Genomic DNA, 9,590 nt, shown 5'->3' on the forward strand with positions numbered 1-9,590 from the left:
AAAAATCAAGATTATTTGAAACACAAAGTTATAGACTCTAGATGAGGTCATAATTTCATATTGGCAATGGTGAGAGATTAAGTATTGATCAGTGAGGTGTTGCAAAAAAGAAGGGTTAGTGGTTGCGGGAGAGAGGGAGACAGAGAGAGACAGAAAAAATAGTTTAAAAGTAAATAGTGATAGCAAAAAGCAAAGGGCCTAAATCAAATGAACAAGAAATTGAAAAATCAATTCCTGTGTAACTGAGTTGACTGTGGACAGGTAAATGGTATAGAAAAAACTAAGATAGCTGAGAGTTTTTTAGGTCACTGTTTTTTTTAACTATAAACTCCTGCCATCCTCACGCATGCATTTATTCTCTAAACATTATCTTAACTTTAAAGCAGTTGCATATGCTCACCTCTTTTCCTTTGATGCTTTTCCTCTACACGCCATTCTTCCTCTTGGATAGCTCTTCCTTCTTCAGATTTCAGCTTGTACAGGAGTAGTTTCTTCTAGAATCTTCTCTGACCACTTAAGTTCTGGTTAGCGGTGCTTCTTTTGGGTTCTTCCATAGCATATGTACATACCACAGAACACATTCCTAGACTTTATTTTAATAGCATATTTGTGAATCTGGATTATGATTCTGTAAAGACAGAAAGCATTGCCTTTCAGTTTACCTGTACTTAACATGGAGGCAGGCACATAATTTATACTCAATAATTTATAGTTAAATTATACTTAATCTTAATTGAATAGATAATTCAATGGTAAAACTAATTAAACTGAAATAATTTTATGTATTGGGATGGGATTTTTTCCAATTTTGTATTCGTAAAGTGCTAATAAAATTACAATTATCATTAAGATTCAGATATTTTAGGTTATCACTGTTCATGTTCAGTCATGTCTGACTCTTTGCGACCACATGGACTGTAGCCCGCCAAGCTCCTCTGTCCATGGAATCCTCCAGGAAAGAATACTAGAGTAGGTAGCCATTCCCTTTTCCAGGGGACCTTCCTGACCCAAGGATCAAACCTGGGGCTCCTGCATTGCAGGCAGATTTTTAGCCATCTGAGCCACCAGGAAAGCCCCAAAACTTTGGTTAGAGTTAACCCAAAATAACCATTATATTAACACATCAGTAGAAACAGGCAAACATAAAAACAGAAGCAAAAGTAGGACTCAGAGAATTTATAGACACGTAAGAGAGTGAAGGAAATAAGAACATTTAAATAAAAAGAATGCATTTGAGATTGAGGGGAAAATATGGAAGATACAGAGTAACATTCAGTTGGAGAGCCAGTCTTAGGAATAACTGATTAAATAGAGGTTAATTAGAGTGAGATAAGCAATACTGATAATAACAGCTGTCAGTCTCTTTGGTATTCAAGAGCCAAATAACTGCTTTATCTTTATTAAGATACACAGAAGGTCTGATTCATTTCCACATTTTAGAGATATCTTAAAATTAAGACTTAATAAATTATTCTGAACATTTCTTTTCAAGTTGAATTTGGTTTCAGCGTTTATTTGAGTAGGTATAATTTATAATTAAAGCCAAAATGATGGAAAATATCTTCACATATGAATAAAATTACCATAATTAATAGCTCTCTAATTTTCAAAGTCTTCATGCTAATGATATGGCTATAAGGGTCGAATGTAGAATGCTTACTGCTATTGCTCTCTGTAATCCTTCCTTCATTTCTGACCCAGGAGTCTTGTCTTCTCTCAGCATCCATAAGATGATAGTCTAACTTATTGGTCTGGAAATAGGATAAAATCTCAGATCCCTCAGCGTTCATGACAATAGACTAATTATTACCTAGTAAAGCTGACAACTGAGACAGTCTAGAACTATTATAAGTAGTTACTAAATACAATTGTTCAAGTTGTATATTACATAGGCAAGTCTCTAGAACCATAAGTCTGACTTCACAATATTGGTATACCAGGATTAATGAATGTCACAGACATTCTATTTGGATTAGTTCTGAAATGATATTTTCATTTGAAAAAAATATTATTGCAGAATTATAGATCTCTAGAAGTATTCTATGGCCTAATTTTATCATCTGTATGTCCTAGCACTAATGGGATTCACCAGAAATTCTACTCGGATTTTTTTTAAAGACTTTTTTTAAGAGCAGTTTTAAATTTCTCACAAAAAATGAGGAGATATAGAGATTTCCCATATATCCCTTCCTTCACACACATACAGCCCACCCCCACTATCCACATCTCACGTTAGAGGGGTACACTTGTTACAGTGGATGAATGTATACTGACAAGTCAATGTCACTTAAAGTCCATAGTTTACATTAGAATTCACTCTTATTGTTGCACATTCTTTGGGATTAGACACATGTACAATGACATGTATCCTTCATTGTGTTGTCATACAGAGTAGCTTCACTTCCCTAAAATTCTTCTATGCTCCACCTAATGATCTCTCTCCACAAATCCCTAGTTTCCACTGATATTTTTATGATCTCCATAGATTTGCTTCTTTCAGTATGTTCTATAGTTGAAATCATATAGTATGTAGCTTTTTACAGTTGACTTCTTTTTCTTATGGCTTCCCAGGTGGTGCTAGTAGTAAAGAACCTGCCTGACAATGCAGGAAATGTAAGACCAGAAGAACTTCTGGAGAAGGGCATGGCAACCCACTCCAGTATGCTTGCCTGGAGAATTCCATGAGCAGAGAAGCCTGGTAGGCTACAGTCCGTAGAGTTGCAAAGACCCTAGGGTCACAAAAACCCTTTTACTTAGCAATATACCATAGGGTTGCAAAGACCCTTTTAGAAGGGTCCCTTGGACTGCAGAGTCCCTTTGAGAGTCCCTTGGACTGCAAGGAGATCCAACCAGTCCATCCTAAAGGAAATCAGTCCTGAATATTCATTGGAAGGACTGATGCTGAAGCTGAAACTCCAATACTTTGGCCACCTGATGCGAAGAATTGACTCATTTGAATGGAAAGGGAGCCAACTGAAAGCAACTTTCTCAGAATGGAGAAGGGGAACAGGAACCCATATTCAGGTGACTGAATTAGATTTGCAGAGTAGGAGGAGTACAAAAAAATAGTTTTACCTCTATAGATCAGTATTAAAATTATATTTTATTATACTTTTTATGAGTTAAATTAATTCTACAAGTTCAAATTAGAATCTTGTTAAAATGAAAACAATAAATGCTTTTAATAACCTATTTTAAGAGTATTTTTAGAAATTCTAGTTCTTTCAAGAAATGACCTACTCTCACATTACTTGAAAACAATGCTTTCCTCTCAGAATAGGAAAGAGAATACAGTCAGTATCCCTGTATGCTTGAAATTGTGTTTCTGTCTCGCTATCTATCATCACCACCTACCTGTGACCCAGTTGGGAGGTTTATGGGTTTGTGTGAATCTCAAACTATTGTTTGCTTTACTCAGTATTGTTTTACTTGCAAGTGACAAAGGCCAGTCTATATCAACTTAAACAAATTAAGGAATTACTTGATTTATGTAACCTAAAAGACCAGGGGTAAGAAAATTTGAATACTTTGCAGGTATATTTAGGAGAAAAACTCAATTGAAAACTTTACAAAAAATTAATGTATTTATTTTGGGTGCACTGGGTCTTTGTTGCTGAAAACTTTTAAATTAACTTATTTTTATTAGTTCTTTTCATTTGAAAATCAGTAGATAGACTTAAATTTACATATTAATTGGGACTCTGGCTTCCTTTCTCTGTGATTTCCTCTCTTCATACTCCGTATGTCAGCTTCATCCTAAAGTTAAGTTTCTACATGGTGGTGAAATGTCTGAAGCAGATCTAAGCTTCACACCAACACATTGAATGTCCAAGAAGAAGAGAAAATTTCTTTTCCCTCAATCTTTATCCAGATTCCTAGGCTTTAATGCCATTTTTTTTTTTTTTATAAATTTATTTATTTTAGTTGGGGGCTAATTACGTAAACAGTGTTTAATGCCATTTTTGACCAAGTTATAACTTTTTCCTAATCCTGAACCAATCACTGGCCAGATGAAATGCTATTTACTTACTGACTAAATTCTGACTTAAATATCCATCTGTGAGCTAGTTATTATGACTTTTTGAGTATGATTATGGTTAGTGGCAACCCACTCCAGTATTCTTGTCTGGAGAATCCCAGGGACAGGGGAGCCTGGTGGGCTGCCGTCTATGGGGTCACACAGAGTTGGACACGGTTGAAGCGACTTACCAGCATGGTTAGTGGAGTGGGACAGCTAGAACCCATCCTTCAAATTGGATCTGAAATCAATTATACCAAAATTATATGCTGTTATGCAATGGGAGAGAGTGAAATAGACTAAGAAGGTATCTAGTGTCCACAACACCTTGCTTCAGGTATGCTGGACTCAGGTCATTGAGAATCTATCACTCTCTCTTATCTCTGTTTTTCATAGTATCTGCTTCAGTCTCAGTTCCCAAGTTCTGGTAAAATAGCCACTAGCTTTCTTCAGGCTAAAAAAAACATTCTATCTGGTTAAAAACTCCAGGGTAAGAATTTGTTTTAATCAGTAGCTCTAACAACTGATCAGTATGGATCTTTATTATACCAACTTGGGTCACACATCTGTACTTGGAAGAACTTTTACCAGAGCTTTGAATGCTCCTACTGATTAATCCTGAGCCATGTGACATTCTTGGAGATTGTTTTAAGGTAAACTCTATTCAAATAACATGGACTTACACTGGAAGCCAGTTAGATCCCCAAAGAAAAAGCAGGAAACACTTATTAAAGAAGGAAATGGTTGTTAGGCAAAACAACAACAACCAAAACCAGCAATAAACAAACCTCATAAAAATGTACACACACACTCAACAAGAACAATAACTTTCATCCAGTACAAAAACAAAAATATATTCAATTGTTTTTTGTCAATAAAATTTAATAACACATGGGTTTCACTGAAGTAATTGAAGCTTATTGTTTACGACAATAAAGTTGAAGTTTATTACTGTTTACAACAAAATACAAGGTTGTCTAGCATTTGGATATAACCAAACATTTAACTAGCATGTTCACTTAATTTAGCTTTATTGTATTAACAACAGAGGATTAATTAAAAGCTATAATAGTGGATTTATAATCATATTACTTGTAATGTGCTTGGAATTTAATATCACTTACTTTGGAATAATTTATGGAACATTCTTTGAGAAATATAAGGAAGATCAAAAAAAATCACAATGCAGGTTTAATCTCAGCACTGGCCTCAGTGCTCTCATTCACTTGACTGCATGAGCCATTGGAAGCTTTCTCATATTTGAAAATATATTTAAAAAATTATTTCTACTTGCATTAAATAATCTCAAACTTATGTAGCATTATGAAGTATCATGTAGTATTAGTGACCATGTCAAGAACGAGGCTGATGAAAAATGGGCTAATATCTGAGGAGAAAAAAAGCCATTTTTAGAAGACTTGTTAATTTGAAATGTATTAACATGATAAATGCTCCATGGACTCTGATTAGTGGACCTGCTCTGCATAAAATGATCACATAAGTCAATTTCCAGTTTAGTTTTGCATTTCATCTTTAATAATAGCACCACTGATATACACATGACCGTTAAAGTTCTTTTTGCCAATCCTATCTAAGAACAGCATAATTCCTACATCAGAAAGAAGAAATATCATTAATTGTATATTTAAACATGATTCAAAGTTTGCAACCTATTGTAGATCAAATTAATTTATATAAAAGAGCCTCTCTATCGAAACTTGACCCTCATTAAATCATGGATGCATTAACAATGGCATCCATGATTCCTATTAATCCTGGCTTCACAGTACACCAAGAGTGAATCAAGATTTTAGCTTTAAATCAGGAGTTAAGGAACTCATCTTTTCTAAGGTAATGGAATTCTATCCTCTTACTTCTTAGTGAAGGGAAGAGGATATATCTATATCACACACACACACATATATATATAATAAAGTGTAATTATATATAAATTATATATTTTATATTTAAGTATAGTATTTAGCATTATATATATGAATATAAATAGCAAGTTGATTATGTGACTACTTTTCCTTTATTAGTAGTAGCCTTACTGGAGACAGAACTCTGCTTAATTCAAGGACTCACTTAATGATATAATGATATTTATTAAATGTCTCTAGGAAGTATAATTAAAAGAAGTTAAATATTTCTTGTCCTCAATAACTTTTAATTTAATGTAGAGGCAAAACTGTGTGTGTGTGTGGAAGATACATAAAGAATCAGTTCAGTTCAGTCGCTCAGTCGTGTCCAACTCTTTGCGACCCCATGAATTGCAGCACGCCAGGCCTCTCTGTCCCTCACCAACTCCCGGAGTCTACCCAAACCCATGTCCATTGAGTTGGTGATGCCATCCAACCATCTCATCCTCTGTCGTCCCCTTCTCCTTCTGCCCCCAATCCTACCCAGCATCAGGGTCTTTTCCAATGAGTCAACCCTTCGCATGAGGTGGCCAAAGTATTGGAGTTTCAGCTTCAACATCAGACCTTCCAATGAACACCCAGGATTGATCTCTTTTAGGATGGATTGATTGGATCTCCTTGCGGTCCAAGGGACTCTCAAGAGTCTTCTCCAACACCACAGTTCAAAAGCATCAATTCTTCGGCCCTCAGCTTTCTTCATCGTCCAACTCTCACATCCATACATGACCACTGGGAAAACCATAGCCTTGACTAGATGTACTTTTGTTGGCAAAGTAATGTCTCTGCTTTTCAATATGCTATCTAGGTGGGCCATAACATTCCTTCCAAAGAGTAAGCGTCTTTTAATTTCATGGCTGCAATCACCATCAGCAGTGATTTTGGAGCCCAAAAAAATAAAGTCTGACACTGTTTACACTGTTTCCCCATCTATTTCCCATGAAGTGATGGGACCAGATGCCATGATCTTAGTTTTCTGAATGTTGAGCTTTAAGCCAAATTTTTCACTCTCCTCTTTCACCTTCATCAAGAGGCTCTTTAGTTCTTCTTCACTTTCTGCCATAAGGGTGGTGTCATCCGCATATCTGAGGTTATTGATATTTCTCCCGGCAATCTTGATTCCAGCTTGTGTTTCTTCCAGCCCAGCGTTTCTCATGATGTACTCTGCATATAAGTTAAATAAGCAGGGTGATAATATACAGCCTTGACATACTCCTTTTCCTATTTGGAACCAGTCTGTTGTTCCATGTCCAGTTCTAACTGTTGCTTCCTGACCTGCATACAGGTTTCTCAAGAGACAGGTCAGACGATCTGGTATTCCCATCTCTTTCAGAATTTTCCACGGTTTATTGTGATCCACACAGTCAAAGGCTTTGGCATAGTCAATAAAGCAGAAATAGATGTTTTTCTGGAACTCTCTTGCTTTTTCGATGATCCAGCGGATATTGGCAATTTGATCTCTGGTTCCTCTGCCTTTTCTCAAACCAGCTTGAACATCTGGAAGTTCATGGTTCACGTATTGCTGAAGCCTGGCTTGGAGAATTTTCAGCATTACTTTACTAGCATGTGAGATGAGTGCAATTGTGTGGTAGTTTGAGCATTCTTTGGCATTGCTTTTCTTTGGGATTGGAACGAAGACTGACCTCTTCCAGTCCTGTGGCCACTGCTGAGTTTTCCAAATTTGCTGGCATATCGAGTGTAGCACTTTCACAGCATCACCTTTGAGAATTTGAAATAGCTCAACTGGAATTCCATCACCTCCACTAGCTTTGTTCATAGTGATGCTTTCTAAGGCCCACTTGACTTCACATTCCAGGATGTCTGGCTCTAGGTGAGTGATCACACCATCGTGATTATCTGGGTCGTGAAGATCTTTTTTGTACAGTTCTTCTGTGTATTCTTGCCACCTCTTCTTAATATCTTCTGCTTCTGTTAGGTCCATACCATTTCTGTCCTTTATCGAGCCTATCTTTGCATGAAATGTTCCTTTGGTATCTCTAATTTTCTTGAAGAGATCTCTAGTCTTTCCCAATCTGTTGTTTTCCTCTATTTCTTTGCACTGATCGCTGAGGAAGGCTTTCTTATCTCGCCTTGCTATTCTTTGGAACTCTGCATTCAGATGGGAATATCTTTCCTTTTCTCCTTTGCTTTTTGCTTCTCTTCTCTTCCAAGCTATCTGTAAGCCCTCCTCAGACAGCCATTTTGCTTTTTTGCATTTCTTTTCCATGGGGATTTTCTTGATCCCTGTCTCCTGTACAATGTCACGAACCTCTGTCCATAGTTCATCAGGCATTCTGTCTATCAGGTCTAGACCCTTAAATCTATTTGTCACTTCCACGGTATACTCATAAGGGATTTGATCTAGGTCATACCTGAATGGTCTAGTGGTTTTCCCTATTTTCTTCAATTTAAGTCTGAATTTGGCAATAAGCAGTTCATGATCCGAGCCACAGTCTGCTCCCGGTCTTGTTTTTGCTGACTGTATAGAGCTTCTCCATTTTTGGCTGCAAAGAATATAATCAATCTGATTTTGATGTTGACCATCTGGTGATGTCCACGTGTAGAGTCTTCTCTTGTGTTGTTGGAATAGGGTGTTTGCTATTACCAGTGCGTTCTCATGGCAAAACTCGATTAGCTTTTGCCCTGCTTCATTCTGTACTCCAAGGCCAAACTTGCCTGTTACGCCAGGTGTTTCTTGACTTCCTACTTTTGCATTCCAGTCCCCTATAATGAAAAGGACATCTTTTTGGGTGTTAGTTCTAAAAGGTATTAGAATAGGTACAATCAAATATAAGATGGATATTTTTCAGTATTGTTATTTTTCATCATTATTATTATTTCATGTTAATGTTTAAGTTGAAAAATAAGTGAAAGTTATAAAAATTAGTAAAATGATACCCAGTAGCAGGTCATTTTCTTATTTATTTTTTTATTAAAGGATAATTGCTTTACAGAATTTTGTTGTTTTCTTTCAAACCTCAACATGAATCAGCCATAGGGATACATATATCCCCCCCCTTTTGAACCTCCCTCCCCTCTCCCTCCCCATCCCACCCCTCTAGGTTGATATAGAGCCCCTGTTTGAGTTGCCTGAGCCATACAGCAAATTCCCGTTGGCTATCTATTTTACTTATGGTAATGTAAGTTTCCATGTTACTCTTTCCAAGCATCTCACCCTCTCCTCCCCTTTCCCCATATCCGTAAGTCTATTCCCTATGTCTGCTTCTACACTAGAAGGTCATTTTGAGTGGCAGAATTGTGCAAAAGGAAAAAATCTCAAAAGGAAATTCTCCAAAAAGTTTATGAAAAGTATATGTAGCTAAGGGCTTCCCAGGTGGCTCAGTGGTAAAGAATCCACCTGCCAAGTAGGAGATGTGGGTTTGATCCCTGGGTTGGGAAGATCCCCTGGAGAGGGAATTTCCGAGTATTCTTGGCTGGGAAATCCCATGAACAGAGGAACCTGGTGGGCTATCTTCCATGTGGTATCAAAGAGTCAGACATGGCTTAGAGACTCAACAACAACAGTAAAAACAAAATAACATGTAGCGAAAGCTGTAAGCAGTGAAACAAATGTTCACATTTGCAAAATTGTCTGTAGGTCCTACAACTCATGTTTTTAGGGACCCTGTTACAAGGCAAATGATTGAAAATGA

At 36.8% G+C, this 9,590-nt stretch overlaps 1 long non-coding RNA gene across 1 annotated transcript in view; it reads right to left on the reverse strand.

Annotated features, from left to right (window-relative positions):
• LOC145508942 (uncharacterized) overlaps positions 1-2,315 on the reverse strand; it is a 145,424-nt gene extending 143,109 nt beyond the window's left edge. The window contains exons 1-3 of the long non-coding RNA XR_014055703.1: positions 2,232-2,315; positions 1,661-1,751; positions 401-628 (exon numbers count right to left, since the gene is read on the reverse strand). This is a non-coding gene — a long non-coding RNA (uncharacterized LOC145508942). The remainder of the gene's footprint in view (positions 1-400; positions 629-1,660; positions 1,752-2,231) is intronic.
• Between the last annotated feature and the right edge of the window lie 7,275 nt (positions 2,316-9,590).

This window comes from Giraffa tippelskirchi, chromosome 6 (genome assembly GCF_054371585.1).
Source record: "Giraffa tippelskirchi isolate mGirTip1 chromosome 6, T2T-mGirTip1v1.2.pri, whole genome shotgun sequence".
Classification (NCBI taxonomy): Eukaryota; Metazoa; Chordata; class Mammalia; order Artiodactyla; family Giraffidae; genus Giraffa; species Giraffa tippelskirchi.